Here is a 202-nt window from a genome sequence, read left to right on the forward strand (position 1 = left end):
CGCTTTTTTGCTTGATCACAGCTTGGCTTTTGGATAAAAAAATGCTACTAGATATGATCCCAAAATGTTAAAACAGGGTTAAACTGCGACAGTGCTGATGGTTTGAGAATTTACACCCCCGACAGTTCTTGTTTTTCGTTTTTGCGGACTTCCTTACCGCTACTGAAAATGGGACCCAAACAGTTCATATTTACCTGCTTGA

At 40.1% G+C, this 202-nt stretch overlaps 1 protein-coding gene across 1 annotated transcript in view; it reads left to right on the plus strand.

The window, feature by feature from the left end:
• LOC131883256 (protein hunchback-like) overlaps positions 1-202 on the plus strand; it is a gene marked incomplete in the record, with an annotated part of 2,238 nt that overhangs the window by 989 nt on the left and 1,047 nt on the right.

Source organism: Tigriopus californicus, chromosome 7 (genome assembly GCF_007210705.1).
Source record: "Tigriopus californicus strain San Diego chromosome 7, Tcal_SD_v2.1, whole genome shotgun sequence".
Taxonomy (NCBI): Eukaryota; Metazoa; Arthropoda; class Copepoda; order Harpacticoida; family Harpacticidae; genus Tigriopus; species Tigriopus californicus.